Source organism: Electrophorus electricus, chromosome 19 (genome assembly GCF_041902795.1).
Source record: "Electrophorus electricus isolate QZ-2024a chromosome 19, ASM4190279v1, whole genome shotgun sequence".
In the NCBI taxonomy this organism is placed as follows: Eukaryota; Metazoa; Chordata; class Actinopteri; order Gymnotiformes; family Gymnotidae; genus Electrophorus; species Electrophorus electricus.
The window spans coordinates 6776509-6792989 of NC_137515.1; the positions used below are offsets into that span (position 1 = coordinate 6776509).

General features: G+C 42.2%; 1 protein-coding gene across 4 annotated transcripts in view; it reads right to left on the reverse strand.

The window, feature by feature from the left end:
- Positions 1–12587, reverse strand: part of erbin (erbb2 interacting protein) — a 68524-nt gene extending 55937 nt beyond the window's left edge. For 3 of the 4 annotated variants that reach the window (XM_081702134.1, XM_081702133.1, XM_081702131.1), the window contains exons 1-2: positions 12007–12587; positions 3918–3993 (exon numbers count right to left, since the gene is read on the reverse strand). The gene's annotated coding sequence lies outside the window, so the exon portion shown is untranslated. The remainder of the gene's footprint in view (positions 1–3917; positions 3994–12006) is intronic. The other variant, XM_081702132.1, reaches the window with a different exon arrangement.
- Between the last annotated feature and the right edge of the window lie 3894 nt (positions 12588–16481).

Genomic DNA, 16481 nt, shown 5'->3' on the forward strand with positions numbered 1-16481 from the left:
GTTGATGGGGGTGGTGAGTGGGGGTTGAGGGGGGGGTGAGTGGGTAGGGGTTGAGGGGGGATGGAGAGTAGGGGGATGGCGGTGGTGAGGTTGGTGAGCTTCCACGGTCATCAGCTGCTCTTTGGTTTGGAGTGTCACACTACTGTTCACTGAATGGGAAATGAGAAATAATAGAATTTCGTTTTCATAACTATGGGGTTTTCCTGGGGTTTTACCATTTTTGCTATCTTTATTCCCCTGGGGAAATAATAAAATTTTCTGAAACAAAAACAAGTAAATATAGATTTTTGATGGCAATATCAAAATGACATCACTAAAACCAGAAACACATCATGGAACCTGAGGATCACAGTATGTGTTTTCAGTGTATACAGAAAACAAGACGCCCTTATTTGAGTGTTCTGTCATCATGGAGTCCTTGTTTAGCCAAGTGATAAGGCTGGGTTCATGGACCTTCCAAATGCTGCTGCAGGAACTTCAGCAAACCCACACAGACTCACGTGCCACACTGACTCAACACACAAATCCTTGCGAACGATTCACCAGGACCTTCAGCTGTTCATTTGCCATCAAACCGCCTAGCATGTTGACCTTTAAGGAAAACATTTCAGCATGCGGCCTGTACCTTTAACAAAAACACTAGAGCCTGTGGACTGTACCTTTAAGGAAAACACTACAGCATGTGGACTGTACCTTTATCAAACACTACAGCATGTAGACTGTACCTTTATCAAAAACACCACACCATGTGGACTGTACCTTTAAGGAACACCTTAGCCACTCAGTCCTTAAGAGGCAGTCATCATGAGAGCCCCTTCCACCCCAAGTGATAAAAGAAAGACCTCCCTCCCTCCTTCACTTTTTTCCCCTCCCTCTCAACACAGTCTCTCTCTTCCCTTCCCCCACTGTCTCTCTTCCCTTCCCCCACTGTCTCTCTCCCCCTCCCCCACTCTTTCTCTCTCTCCTGCTTCCTCTTCACCTCTCCCTCTCTCTCTCTCTCTCTCTCTCTTTCTCTCTCACAAACATTCCAAACCTGAAAGCTTGACCTCCAGCTCCAGCCAAGAAACATCACAGCTCAGCCTGGGGTGTGAGGAACATACAGTACATTTCTCCTTGCGAATTGAATGAGTTACTCAAATAACGTGCCCCCCCCCCCCCCATTTAAAGAGCCCATCAAGCACTTTCAGGCAACAAAGTATGTGGCCAGCGCAGAGCAGGTACATTCTCTTCCCTGCTGGTGAGCTCTTCACTGATCCTTATTTGGGTAATTCCCGGTCGGAGGTATAAGAGCGGCAGTTCAACGTGTTCACCCTACGTTAACGTCTGCGATCAAAGCTCCACATGGCGTGAAACTGATAGCTGAGCGATCTAGTCTATGGGGTAGATCGGCAAGAGAGAAAACGAAAAGTGAACAAATGAAACTGTGCAGGCCCAGGCCAAAGCGTGGGCCAGCTGCCAGATGTCCGGCTTCTGGGGTGTGGCTTGAGCAGAGTGGCCACCAGGCTGTAGTACAGAGTGGCTCCCCGCACAGGTCTGCCACATGCCCGGTTTAAAGGGCCACCATCTGGCTCGACAAGCGGTCGACACTCGTGCTCAGACACCCACGCACATACACTCGAGGCTAGAGTCCGGAAGAGGCTGCGACTGCCATGCAGAGGCGAGAGCAAGACAACTGCTACCAGCACGGGGAAGGGTCCAGTCCGTGAGTCCGCCTGTACGGGCTCGGGGCTAGAGGAATCGGGCACCTGCTGCTGTGTAGCAGCTGTAGCAAAGGAACAGCGTAGAAAACGGAACTGGTGCCAGGACACTTACTTGGACACCTCCGAAGCATTGCAGGCCCCACGCTCCAGCAAACAAGAAGCACAACTGTTTATGTAACGGCACATGACAGTTTATGTAATGGTACTTGACACCCAACAGCTCTGCACAGTTTATAACTACTAACGACAACATCACATGACCCTGCACATCTAAGCAGCTGGCCATTCAGCTGACCTTTTGAGCACTGGCACACTATTCTGTAGGGGATGTCATGTAAGCAACAGGTCCATCTATGAAGCAACAATGGAACACTATTCGGAGCCTGTTGGTCTCCTAGATAAGGAGATTGCAATGGAGGCACTCTGCCAGAAACAGTATCTTTCACTGTAAAACTATAAAGTAACATTTTCAGCTATGAAAAAAGTTCTGACCCCACATAAATCGCCATTAAACATTTTAAGGGGACTTAAGCGCTTGTTTATTCACCAACCTACAAAGCCATATCAAAACCTACAGCCTAAAGTTTGAATCAATCCAAAGAAACTAGATTTTAATTTAGAATTTTGCCTTTAAATCAATGTCATTATCTAAAGAATCTGGTGATTTACGGTGTAATTCAGCTATACTAATCAGCATAAACAGGAAGCACCCTAAAGAAAGGTAGCAATATCTTTAAAGCTGCAGCTAAATAATAAATAAATAGATAAATAAATAAATAGGCATATATTGTTAATAATGAAGTGTGACCGGCCATCAAGATCTTATTGACTTGTCACAGACTGGCCCCTGCTAGGCCTTCATGTCAGCATTGCTGATGAGTAGATTCCTTTCGCACGAAGGCCTGACTTTTCTACCCTGTTGACTCACAGGAGCCCTGACACGCAGCGATGCCTGCACAAGTCACATCTCAGATTTCTGCCTCGGATGTGTGAGCAAGCGCTACCACGACGAACCCCGAGGCTGTAGCAGCTACATCTGTGCTCGATTAGCCAAGTCTGCCTGCCTTCGCTGGCCTCCTGAGCTATGACTCAAGCTGATGGGGCTCTGGAGACATGACATCTGTCATAGACACTACCTTACTGAACCCTGTGTCCACCATGCCTATCAAAGAAATAGGAGCCAGGAAAATTCCTGGACCTGTAAAGGGTTAAATAAGGAGCCAGGCTGACACACAGCGTGTTACAGAAGAGATGACTTTTGCTAAAAAACCAACAAAAAAACAAAACAAAAAACAAACAAACAAAAAAAACTTAACCCTTCTCCACCTGGAAACACAGAAGAAGAAGAGCAGAGCTGGGAAACTTTCCACATTCTCAAAAACACACTGAAGGTGAGCTTGGCTATGCAGTCCCCAAATCAGCACTGAGTGGAGAGTACCAAGATGCACTTTCCTCCTCTCCACAGGATTTCTATGACCCCAACAAAGGCAATCGATCGCATTGCACCTGGATCAATACATTCACACTGGCAATTATCCACTGAGGATTAACAGAGCCTCAGGCAAAGCCAGGGACCAAAGTGCTTGCGAGAACGCCAAAAACAACCTTGAGCAACCACTTCTACAAGGAGGCAAAAAGAACCAAGAATTACATTGTTACAAAGATAGAAACCAATGGTATGTATGCTGAGGCCTTGAGGTTCACATGTTGTGGTGAAGGATGGTTATGAGCACTCGAGTGCAGAGAGATTTCTGCAAAGAACTGCACGAGTAGCAAGCATGTTGTTCTTGGCTCCCGAATGCAGTTTGCTGAACAGCATGGAAAGGCCTTCAGAGAAAGAGATAGCATAGTGGGTTTGCATCTGCAGGAGTTTAGCTACGCACCACAAAAGATGACAACTGCCCAGTAAAAGTCTGTTTGCTGAAACGAGATGACTTAACGCAGATCACCCCATAGAGCTTATATAACTTCTCAGGCTGGGGAATTGAATTTTACAGTTTTGCAGTCATTCAAATACAGCTCCATTTGGAATGAGCTCACAGCATACATCCCCACACTGATCCTCAGCCATAAAGTCCAGCAACAATTAGGACCCCATCTACCATCACCTATGTGGACAACTTTTCTTGAATTTTTTTAACAATTCACAGCCATTTACAAGCCCACCCCCAGCCGCAGAGTCTGGATGCAGAGAGTCAGTGGGAGTTGCGCTGTTACCTTCTCATCTATGAGGCAGGTCTCAGGATCCCACTTTGAGGCAGAAGAGAACCCCAAAAGGGACACAGGTGCTTATCTGCAAGAAGAAGACCAACAGTTCAGTTAACAGGATTCTCCCATCTCAAACGGCATGCTTGTGTTCAAGCACAATGCCAGACAACTGACTTCAAATAGAAGTAGAACTTTCGTATGGGACCTGAGGTAAACAGAGTGAACTGAAACCCATGTGTCCTATATTGTGTTTGAAGTTGGACTGGGCATGTTTCTAGGCATATGCGCTCTCAACTGCAGAGGAGTAGACGTGACTGGACCTTTTTAGGGTGAAGTGTAAAACTGCATAGCATGAGGCTTCCTAATCAGTTTCTAGTATAAATCACAATCTTTAAGCAGCTTCATTAAAATATCATTAATATTTCCCAAAGATTTTATAGCAATTGAACTTAAATAGAATAAATCAGACCTATTATGATGTAAAAAAAACCTTGTTTGTTGCACACAGTATAGCCTAGTTAGAGAACAATGCTGGTCAAAGTCCTTTGGAAGTTGAACACAAGCCCACATTTTCATAAGTCCCCACAATCTTTCCTAAATTCTCCAACTGCAGTATGCTGCTAGTAGGTTCACAGGTCACAGGTCACGTCAAACTCGCTCAGCAGTGCCAGAAGAGTCGAAGTATGACGGAGCAGATGGGGCCCACAGCCCCTATCTGGCTGAGCTGCTGCGCGGCACGAGATGTGGGCAGCACAAGCTGGTCTGGTCGCCACCTGAGGAGACCATGCTTCAGGACCCGGAGAGGCCAGGCATTAGGACCCGGAGAAACCTGTGCTCAACACAGAGTTCTAAAGTACTGCTGCTATTGGCTTACATTACACAATTAATTCACTTCTGCACCAGTTCTTCCTGGGCCATTTCATGTGGGCTTTTATGCACACACACACACACACACACACACACACACACACACACACACACACACACGCACGCTCGTGTGGAGGATGTATCTACCTACTGCTCCGTGCACAAAGGACTAGCAGATAAGAGAGGAAGGTACCGGCGAAGCAGCCATGAACTGTAGTTCTGAAGTTGAGACACTGCATGAAGACCTATTAAAGCATTAATGAACTGGAAAGCAAACAAGCTGCAGGTGTAACTACCATCACAGGCTAGATCTTGCTTCAGACTTCAAGTGAGGAGCCTTTAGAATCAGGGGCAGGCCAGTGTCTCAAGCTTATAAAGTCTGAAAATCATTATCTATTCCCAATTATTAGTGGGAATAGTAATTATTATTATTATTAGTGTGAATTGGTAATTATTATTACTGTGTTATTAGTGTGAATTTGTCATAATGATTACCCGTGTTTACTGCGTTAGTGTGAATGCTTAAACAAAAAGCTGTAAACATCGGCGAGACTCACAGCTTGACTAAAAGTTGGTTAGAGTGCCAAACAAGGGGATGTCGCGACAGTTTATTCATTTAGCAAGCATTCTGCAGTCAAAACTGGAACTTTACCATGTTAATGATTTCGCAGACAAGTTTATCATACATCTGAAACCAAAGACATAACCACAGACCAACGTGTTCTCGAAAGGAATATAATCTTATTTTTTCCGGAAGGATGCAAGCCAGTTTCCGAGATCAGGCAACCTTTTCAACTCATGTCAGGCTCAAGAGAGGCATGTTCACCCCAGTGCTAACTGGCCTGTACTTAGTCTCACTAAAGACAAATGAGAGAGCGAGCACAAGTGTGAGAAAAAGACAAAGCAACATACAGACAGATGTTCTAAATGGGTCACGCAGTCAGCAGCATTACTAGGATAAATCTAAAAGGCACAAATCCACTGGATCAGCTCAAATGCCAAATGTCGTGCATAATGCAATCTCCCATAAAGAGCCACAGTGCACCGCATTTCACCATAAGAGTAAGCCTGCAACAAAAAGCCACTTCTCAAACGAAAAATGCAACTGCATGAAAACTAATCTTGGAAGTTGGGGAGGGGAGCAGAAATCCATCACTTAACTGTAATGCATTCATTTGTGTAATACTAAAAAAAAAAATCATGTTCATGCTTTTTAAAAATATGTCAGTCTTTGGCCAACAGCTCTTAAATTTGCCTAGACTTGATGCCATAAAATTTTGCCTCATTACAGATGCAGTGCTGTTTGGAATAAACTGTATTACTTGTATGAATTCATTTTTAGTAGCTGTAACACTTATTGTATGACTATTTATCACTATGACTATTTTATTTTCAGCTCACAGTAGACCTACAGCCTGTGCAACCAGTAGAACTTTAACAAATGTAGCCCTGCCCATTCATACTTTGCCCCATCCATTCAGGGAAAACAATAATGTTTCAAATTTCATCCATGTTCTTCCGGTGAATCACATTTCAGTCATGTTCTTCTGGTGAATCACATTTCAGTCATGTTCTTCCGGTGAATCACAGCGACGTGATGCTGCTGATTGAGGCTGTCAATCATTACCCTGCCTATGGAAGCACACAGAGTAGCTCCACTCATGGGCACAGGACCCTATCAGACACTGCCGTCACCACAGAAACCCAGGTGAATGGCACAGGCCATGTATTTCATAGCCCTGATGTGCCAACAAGTCCAATCACACGAGAAATCACCTGCACGTTTGCCGTCGGCACTGGAATCCATTTGACTTCATATCCATGAGACTGAGTCACACTGGAGAAAGCATTCTGGAACAATATTTGCAGTCGGGAACTGTCTTCTGTATGTTGAAGAGAATGAGCTTGTCACTACAATCTTTGCCTTTACTGCAGCATCACTAGATCAAAGAAACCACCAGAAAGCTGTAACTTTCCACCGATACCAGACGTTAGATTTAACAGAGGCTCGCCTCTTTAGCTGGATCTCCTGCATGGAGTTTTGCATCCATTGGGAATGAACTTGGCCTAGTACAAAGTGGTCTGTCAACATTCCACTCAGCTGAACAATTGTCTCCAACACACCTAGTCTCACTCTAATCTGACCTGGAATCGCGAGCCAGTGCCACACCTGGTCTCCTCACCTTCAACTCCTGCAACAAATTTACAAACAATGCAACAAGCCAATGGAACACTTTCCACCACACCCCATTCATGTGTGGTATGAAATTAATGAACCATTTCTGATTACATCAGCTTGGTTTCGGAAAACATTTGAAAGGGTGAAAGTCCCAATTCCCAACATTGCACAGACAGGTGTACAATAAGCATTTGGAATTCCCATCGCCCTGCTTATTCCAAAAGGTTTTCTGCTCCCACAGGGAGTGGAAGGCTGGGCCCTTTTGACTGCAACGCACAAGTGGCATCAAAAGTAGCTACCTCGGAAGAGACTGGCACAGGTCGTGGTTACTCGGGCATCTCTGGAAACAGGCCAAAAGTTCAGAGAGTGGCTAGCATCCGTCACCCACAGCAGGTCTGCTTTATGCTGCCCAAAAGCTTTTACCCACATGCTAATCCAGAACTCAATACACACAGGTCCAAAGGACATCGTGTTGTAGATGGACAGATCGCAATCTTTTGCAAGCTTTTGAAGTGCAGCCTGAAGGACAGAGCAGGGGAGGGGCACGCGTCCCAGTGTACCGGAATGAGAGCATGAGCTCGGAGATGATACGAGGTTAGCAGGTCTTCCACTACTCCTGCAGACTGTGGCTGTGCTTACAAGCTAAACCATCGCAGGACACACATCAAATACTTTAAGCCTATTTGTACAGTAACTGAAGAATCTGTTTTGAAAATATACCAAAAAACCCACACACAAAACACACCCCCACACCCTAAACATATGCCCGACCTACAACCTCAAGCACAAAGTCAAGGTTAAGACTTTTGTGAGGACTTGACTGAACTGTGTAGGCTACTTATGTTGGCTTAGATACAAATACATTAATCTCACTAAAAACAATAATACCCTCACTTGCTTGTGGAGAGAAAGAACAGAAATGACAATGCCTAAGAACAGCGAGTGGGGAGAGGGCCACTCCACCTGAACTTCAGGCATGACGCAGTAAAAACATTCTGTCTCCAACTCTACCTGGGACAACAGCAGGCTGATAACTGCTCTACATGGCAAATACATGCGTTATCAAAGAGAAAGGAGATGAGGAGGATGAGGATGAAATGACCTGCATTCCTTTCACCAAAGAATGCTACACCAAGTTATGAGAATAAACTGGTTTAGCAAGGTCAAGGCATTATTCTGTAAACACAGCAGATTGGGGGATAATTAAAATTAAAAGGCTATATGAAAACATGGCAGATAGAAGATACTCAGGTAATATGCTTTAGTCTCAGTGAAGAACCTAACCCAAAACCAAAAAGGCTCTAGGACAATCATTCTGTGCTAAATCTATATTAATAGAGCACATTTAAATATGGCAGCGTTTAGAAATAATTAAACCACAGTGCAGGTGGCTTACATTTCTCTCATGCTCTCATCTATTCACTGAAGTTGTAATGCACACACACACACACTCCCAACACTCTGGTGTAATATATCCACTGATTATTTCCTTACCAGAGGTCTGTTCTGGAGTAGAGGAGAGGTTACATGGAAAATGCCATAAAACTACATTGCCCTGTTAGCTGGAGCTCCTCATTGTTTGCTGTTAGCCCTACATCTTTGACATCTTATGGAATCTGATTGGATTGTTGAATGTCTCATGTTTAGTAATGGATAGAATAACAAGAAAAACAATAGTAAATGACAGAAAACTAAACAGTTTTATTTCACTAAGGTTATAGGATAGAGTGTAGTCATATTACATAATAAGGTGTACAAAAAGTGATGGTGATTACTTGCAGAATAATGCTATGAGGCCATGTTATTTACATGATTTAAATGAAAGAATTTTCCATTTAAAGTATATTCTGTTGGAGGCATCACTGTCAAATGAAAAGAAGGAAACAATTTGAGGGAAAAACAGTCAAGACATTTCATGTCAGGTTAGATTTAAATAATCATCTTGAAAACAGACAGCACATACATGCATGTGTCTATTGTGCCTTCTAAAACACCTTTTTTTATTAAGTGGAGAGTACTTCATCCCTGAAGTGCCCTGATTGGAGAGAATGTCGCTATTGATGTGGAGACTCAGTTTCCACGGCTGCAATCACCTGGGTGACAGCAAGGCTTGGCTTTAGGAGACTACACTCCAGTATACCGCGATGTGAGCAAAAACCTCTCACAGTTGAACCACATCCTTATATTATGTATTATATTATATATTGTAATCAACGGGTACACTCTCAGCCTAAACGTTCTGTCCAAAATCAATCCTGGAGACTGAACATTAGTTTTCTTCCTCCTGTTACCATGCATTAAGGGGATAGCACCAACACTAAGCTCTCTGGGCATGCTGCAAAGAAAACAGACTCAAAGTGTGGGAAAGGTAGTAGACACTTGGCATTTTTAATAATTGCCATGAATTAACATGTTAAGCTATGATTTTAAAACAAATTAAATCACGAAAAACTTTACAGTAACACACCGCCAACAAACGTACCAGAAGAGAACTAAAAATACCTGTGCAACATGACCCAGGGCAGTGCGCTAACCAGAGAAAGCGACGTAAGCATTGCCCGCACCAACACGCTCAGCACCAACTCGCTTCATTTCAATTGAAAACAATATATGAGCAATAAGGAATCTAAACAGCTTAGCAAGACTGTACAAGTCTTTTAGATCAAAATAGAGAATTACATTTGTAATTAGGCTACTGGTTTTAAATCTGGAGTCTGAATGCAAACTAACCACCAACAATTAATGACCTGTGGAAGAAGTGCAGAAGAAACCACAGTGTTCTTTACTGTTGCCTTTACTGTTACTGCACTAACACATCAGATTTAGGTACTAGAATGGCTCCAGGACCTGAACGTCAATGTTCTTCACTTGCACAGGTTTCAGGTGTATATTAAGAAACAGGATGTAGAATAGACCACAAGAGCACAATAATTTACAATACTGATTTCATTAGCTCTGGTTCTGAATTACTTAGTACTTCAGCAGTGTCTGGAGCAGGCTGTCAGCAGTATCAGGACAGTGCTCCTTATCACAGAGAAGCACTTAGTGAACAAAAGACCATAAAGTCTGTTTGAACTATGTCACTCAGAGTAACAGAAAGAGTAAAACATTATAGTGAGACCATGTTGCAGCAAATGAAATAAGAGTACTTGGTTTGGCTAAGGAATTAAACTTCAATTGGAATAACAAACACATAGTGTATGCATGATTGATTGCACTGACGGACAGCCAGCAATATAAATAGGTTTGCCCCCAATCAGGAGAACTAATATTAGGGCTATAGCCATGAACCAGTCAAACAGGGCAGGGTACAGCTCACTGCATTCTGATAACTCCACCTCACACAGAGCCACTATTCATTAACACACAGTTATTAACTTAGTTGTTTATATTATGAACTGAGAGCAGAAAATGTTTTCTAACCTGAACAAGTCATTAAACATTTAACAAATACATAATATAATGAACGCAAAAATGCCCGTAAAAGTATGTCTAGACAAGTCAACACTTTCATTTACAGAGATAAACTCAAGCAAATGGCACCATAGTTTTACAGCATGATAAACAAAACAATAAAAATACATACACCACGATATACAATTCTGCTGTTCTATAAAATGCTTAGAGGTTAATGTCCCTACCATGCATAAGAAAATGGATTTGGCCCTGACCCTTCTAAATATGCACTGGCAGCCTGCACCCAGACAATGGCCAATCTGTTTACGACATCATAGCCAATAACAAAAAGTGAAACAGGCAAAACAGAAGGAGCAGACAGCTTGTGAAAAAAATGTCCTCTCAAATAACACGTCTGGGGCTGAGCAGCACTGGAGTCAATTCAACCTGCAGCACTGGCATAAAGAGACCAGCACGGGGTACGCTGCTGATTTTATGTGCTGGAATTTCAGTTGGTCATGTTTTTCCATGATTCTCTCATGGCTGTGATTCCCCATCGCTGTTTGGTGGCCTAACAGATATCGTTTGTATAGTGAATGCAGAAAGCAGGGATTAGCCATAGAAAGGATGAGCCTTCCAAATGACATTAATCCCCCTCAAGTTACCTCATTGTGTTAACTCAAAGTTGTCACCTGCTGAAATAGGTGACCACAAATTAAGTTACCTGTATTTTTACTAATGTTATTTTTGCTCATACCCATAACACTGCTACATAAAGCATCTATGCATAATATGTATTTCTTGATTGTTATTAAGTAACTAGTGTAAAAACATTAGACTTCCTTTTGTTAAGATTGTTTACCAAGGGGGTGTTAGAATAGAAGGCAATGTCCAGACATCTAGCCACACATTTCAAACTGACCCAGTGTCTGTAGGGTAAAAGCTCACACTGTCAAAGATACTAATCCTATTAGTCAGTGGTGGGGAAATCCAAAGTCACTGCCCACAGTGGTGGTTAAATGGACATAATGTGTCGCATGGATTACCTCGATACTGAAAGGAACCTGCACTGAACAGGAAGTGGCGGTGCACAATGGCAGAGAAGGTGCTGTATCCGCGTCGGGTCGACGTAAGAGAGCTATATTGTTGCAGATTTCCACGAGCTACGCTACTCTTATCAATAACATAAACCAAACACAAAAAGATGTAATGGACAACGACGGTATCCAAACATGTTTTAAAAAATGTACAATATGAAAATATTATTCTGGTGCACCTTCAAAATAATTCTAAACGGGCATTTTTCGACTGAAGACTGACAGCTAGCCAACACTTACTGACAGTAGAGAGACACTGAACCGATGACAGTGGAAAACATTTGTATTGTCACAGGACTCTCGGCGCAGGTTATATGCAATCACATTATTTTACCTGTTCCGTAAGAAGAGCCAAAAACAGCATCAGAATCACGCTTCAAAATTTGATCCTTACACCCGATGGAAACACAGGCAGTAACTGACTGACCAGAGAACTGGGTAAAATAGCCTGCTTTTTTAGCATGATTTGGCTAACAAGGAAGCAGAGACACAGTTTGCTATACTGCCGCACTGTACGCTGCTGAAGGACCAATTAAAACACAAATAAACTTTATCTTACCTTAATTAGTAGGTTTTCAACTCTCTCTTCTCATTTACGAGAACAAAGAAAACAGTTACATCCACATAAGTCGCATTAGTTCTGGTCGCACAAAAGCATCTCAGAGATGGCTGGCTACCAAGCGGGCTAGCGCATTCTTCTGCTCCAACGCTCTCAAAAGTTGGATAACGTAGCTTGGAAGTTTTCTTGACAACACAAATAGTTTCCGATATGGAAGAAGCTTTAAGGACAGTGTATCTGAGGTAAAACTGAAACGTGTAAGGTTCTTGAATTATTTGAAAGCCTAAAATTAAAACCAAAACCCCCGAAAGGTTCGTGAGCACAACAGGCGATGAAATACAAAAGCAAAAAATGTCCACCACTAGTACCGCCAGAGTGCAAATCCTTTTCACTTTGTATAGAGCGCCGCACCCAGATATATTTAACGCTCACATTCTTTCATTGCTCCATTTAAAATGAAAAATCTAGCTAGCAAATGAATACAGCGCAGATAGCCAAAGCAAACGAATTTACGCACACCAGAAATCAGTCTCTGAATAGATCGACTGATGAAGCAGTGCGCAACTCGATGGCCAAAGTAGATAGTCAACATTGGGACGTTAGAACAGCGGAACAGAGGTGCGGGAGGCGGGCTATGGTGTGGCCTGATTGGGCTTAACCTCACGTCAACAAGCACTCAGGGGATCAGAAACCAATGAGAACAGTATATTTTCAAGTTTGGTTGAATTCACACTGAATTGTTTAATTTCTCTTGATTGAATTGTATGCATAAAAAGTGGATGCATCGATAATCTCCAAATACCTAAAACCATAATAATAATAATAATAATAATAACACATAGTAAATAAAAACCAATTTGCATTTATCTACTACAGTAACTCAGAATAAAAAGGAAGCAAATGATTAAAGGCATGTGAAGTGCTTTTGATTACCAGAAGCAAATCATGCGAAATGATGAAATATATATACACCTGCATTTATTATTATTTATTTGTTTGTTTGTTTATTATAGGCAACGTTGGTGATTACTGTTAGTGTCTTGTCGCCATCTGGTGACCAAACAAAATATAACCGCTTTGTGCCTCCATTTGTATTTTAGGTCCGAAGTAGAATATAGTGAACAATACAAATGCAGTACAGTGAACTGTAGTTTTCAGGGTTTGCACTTAAATATTCATCATGCCTTTATCTGTAGAAACTATATTATAATCCTTAATTCAAAATGATTTTCTATAGCTTTCTATAGCTATAGCTTGATAATAGTACTTGTTAATAAAAATATAACCCCATATTTTAGTGATAAGAAATGTAACAGGAAACAATTCCTTTGTGTATTTTTGTGATTTGATAGACATCTAACATTTAAAATATTAGACTGGACACTGCATATGAAACATTTGATGTTGAAAGTCTATATATTTAGTATGCACAACATTACTGCATTCTGGCTGATGAAGAGTGATAGTCAAAAAATACAATATTACAGTATATTTTTGTTTATCAATTCACTAGGCTTCATAGCCAGATCATTCTAGTCATGCCAGCTTAGAAATGAGAAAGGTATCACTTTCAGTTTAATACTATAATAAATGGACATAATATCCATTTGCTGCATGGGTCAGTCCTTAGCAGTGAAAGATCCTGGCAAGGCCCGCGACCCAAGTCCAGCCCATATCCAGCCCGTATCCAGCCCATATCTAGCTCATGTCCAGCCCATATCCAGCTCATGTCCATCTTAAGTCCAGGTTATGTCTGGCGTATGTCCAGCCCATTCGATGCCTTTCACCTCCAGAACCACTCTACTGTGTTTCTTAACCACCTGCAGGCAAAAACATACATCATTCAAATAATGGACCTCACAAGGAAGAAGGTACTTATGACCTTCACTTGACCTTCCCAACTAAATAGCTCCCAATGCACAGAAGGTATTGTTGTGCCCTTCCCTTTGATCTGACAGCAGAAGAAAGCATGACTGCCTTCAGTATAACACAGCAGGGGAAGAAGCAGCAAGCCTGCACTAGCCCCATTTAGCAACCAGGAATATTTTCTGCATGATCGCTTTTTTCATCAGAAATGCACACTGTGTGTTAGATAGAAAACAGTACCAGTAGCAGCCACCACTAGCAAAAACAATACCAGCAAAATGAGAGAGAGACCTCTGCTTTCATAAACCCCTACCTCTGGAACGGGCTGGAGGACACGCCACACACAGGTGAAGGACACGCCACCTGCATCATAGCCCCTTGCAAGATGACTAAAACTAATACTCGGGTTTGTTTTTGTGGAAAGGGGTGAAAGCTCAATACTTGTCACCTTATCGCTATATCCTTACCACAGCCCGTCATATGACATAAATTCCACAATAAATAGAAGTCCTTTTCATGGTTGTTCATGTTGGATGGAAGAAGTGAACCATTCTCATTTTGCTAGTTTAATAAATAAAACTCCTTTTTTACCATTTATTTTTGTTATCTTGCCAGTAGCATAATAATAAATCATATTTATAATCACAATTTTTTAAATTGACATATTTAGGAAGTGTCCTTCATATTAGATTTGTCCTTGATGAGAGGTGTCCATCACTCCAGGTTAAAACACCAGAGGCATGGTCACCTGCCACTATCTGCTTAGCAGTTTATTAGTTCAGGTTTATTCCCTGGATTGACTGAATCATAGACTATAGGCTGAATGTTCAGTTTCCTTCTAGGTTTTGGTAAACTCAGTACCCACCATGGCCTATGTGTGGCGCTCTTGATTCACTTTGCTGAGCACGATCTGCCTGTGATTTAGCAACCCGGCAGGGGTGTGCAGTGATGGGGAAAACAGGTTCAGTGCCTGCACTGCAGGGACATTACAGGGTACAGGCAAGTTTATGACAAAACCACACATTGATTGGAATGTGGTGTTTCAGTTGAACTGATGCTGGAATAATCAACTGTAATAATAGTCAATAAAGTTTGTCCAGTTACATTTGTATATGTCACGGGACACCCCCCCCCCCCGTCACGTGGTACGGCCTGACGCGTGCAGGGGCGTTCACCCATGTTCGTAGCCACACCCCCCGTGATGACACGCACCTGTACGGGATTACGTGTTTAATGTGTGTATGTCTATTTAAACCCCAGCCGGTGCATGCCTCATCGTTGGTTATTGTTTGTCTGTGTGTTAGTGTTTGAAGTTGTATGTTTGTTTTCAGGTTTGTCCGGCCTATGTTAATCGTTTACCCATGTTCGTCATAAATGTTACGTGTGACTGCCACCCTTGGCTACAAGTTTGTGTCATTAAATGTTTCACAACGCCGAGAGAGTCTGTGCGTCCTGTTCCACGCCCTGCGGCACTCGGGCATAGTCACAGTATATCAAATGTAGTTTTTAAAGTAACTTTGAATCATATCAATATAATCAAATCAAAACGAATCAAGGCTAAATATGGCATTGCTCAAGGCATTGAATCATTTAATCAAGAATGGTAAAGGAGTTGCTGTGAGAGGACAGTTGAATAGCCCTGCATACAGTTTGAAGGCCACAAGCTCATCTCACGAGCTGTCCAGGATGGGACTGCCATCTTTATAGTGAGATATCTTTCACACCCAGTTCTACCACATGCTGAGGGTTATAACAGTGTGACTTTGAGGGATTTCAACAAGGCGACGCTGAGGGTTATAACAGTGATGTTCATCCTGGGGCACAGCTCATACATGCTGCAGCCAAACTCACAGCAGGTCTCCATGTCATGGTGTTGGAGAAGAGAGGGCCCTTTCCACTTCTGCATGCTGAGGTTGGTCACCAAGGCCAGCCTTCGCTTCCCAGAAGGCCCAAGGACATCTGGCTGTAGCCCGAAGCAGGCACTTTGGCCTTCCTTTCCAAATTATTTGTAAATTAATTCTGAATTAAGCTTGTTCAATTAATTCTGTCAGTGGATCCTGAATTAAGATCGACATAACTATTCATTAGTTTGTTTGTTTTTTGTTTGCCTTGTCATTTTTACCTTAGTCTAAAATTATTTTAGTGATGGTTGTAATAATTGTCTCTTGGACATAAAGTTTATTCCACTAAATTTCATTTAATTAAGCAAATACCTACACAAAAATCATACTGTCTCAGAGTAGAATTGGATGAATGGACAATGACATTACGAGGCCTTCTAGTTTTGTTTTGTTTTTTAATTTCTTTTATTTTAGATTTGCAACATGACCTCACATCCAGCACAGTGTGAGAACACAGCAAAACAAGGTCATACAGAAAAGTGTTGCCCCGGGCTTGCTGTCTCCCTTGGCTTGCTCACTGGGGGCATTGACTCGGGACATTTGTAAAGCTGCTTTGTGACAACATCTGTTGTAAAATGTGCTATATAAATAAATTTGAATTTTAAAAAGTGTGGTCCATTTCCCCATCACAGAAACACTTCATCAGTTCACTAAATGGCTACCTGGGATGGAAGTTCAGATAAAACGGTTCTATTTCCTCACTGTTGT